Source organism: Rhagoletis zephyria, unplaced genomic scaffold (genome assembly GCF_001687245.7).
Source record: "Rhagoletis zephyria isolate East Lansing unplaced genomic scaffold, Rhagoletis_zephyria_1.1 Rzeph_scaffold_02819, whole genome shotgun sequence".
In the NCBI taxonomy this organism is placed as follows: Eukaryota; Metazoa; Arthropoda; class Insecta; order Diptera; family Tephritidae; genus Rhagoletis; species Rhagoletis zephyria.
The window spans coordinates 69,817-70,497 of NW_016159903.1; positions in this window are offsets into that span (position 1 = coordinate 69,817).

Here is a 681-nt window from a genome sequence, read left to right on the forward strand (position 1 = left end):
CCCCCCCCCCTAACTTTAAAATTTTCCTTATATATATATATAATAGTACCCTGAAATGCCAGCTTAATAGGGTCGAGCCCCTCCCCCCCCTCCCCCTCCTCTAAATTTCATTCTGGCTACGCCGATGTCTCCAAGCCTACGTGAGCTGAGAAAACGGCTTTGAATTTTTCTAACACCAATTTGGCAAGAGGTCCCTGCGCCTCTATAAGCCGCATGGGCATGTGTATATCTTTTAATCTTAAAAAAAATTGTAAATGCTATAATCACTTTTTTAAAGGTAGAAAATGCAAACAAAGGCAAAGATCTTAAAAAAGGCAAAAAAGGCAACATCAAATGTGTATATATGGAATCGGGGAAAGCTAAATCGTGGACATTCTTAATCGAATATACTCTATCTCTTTAGGAAAAAACAAGGCAATTTCCAAAAAATCCTTTCCCTGTTAATTGCCATAGAACAAACATTGGGTCAGGTATGTATTTACATGAATATCTTTAGTATTAAGTTATAAAAAAATACAAATAGAGGTGGTAACCTTCATTCGTTATTTGTGTTTAAAAGCTATTTCAGTCCTCTTTCATATGATACCAACTTTGTTTAATTTGGACGTTTATTTCGGAATAAAAAATATTAGGCCAAATTTAACTCGGAAAAAATCACTGTTATTTTCGGTCCCTGGAATC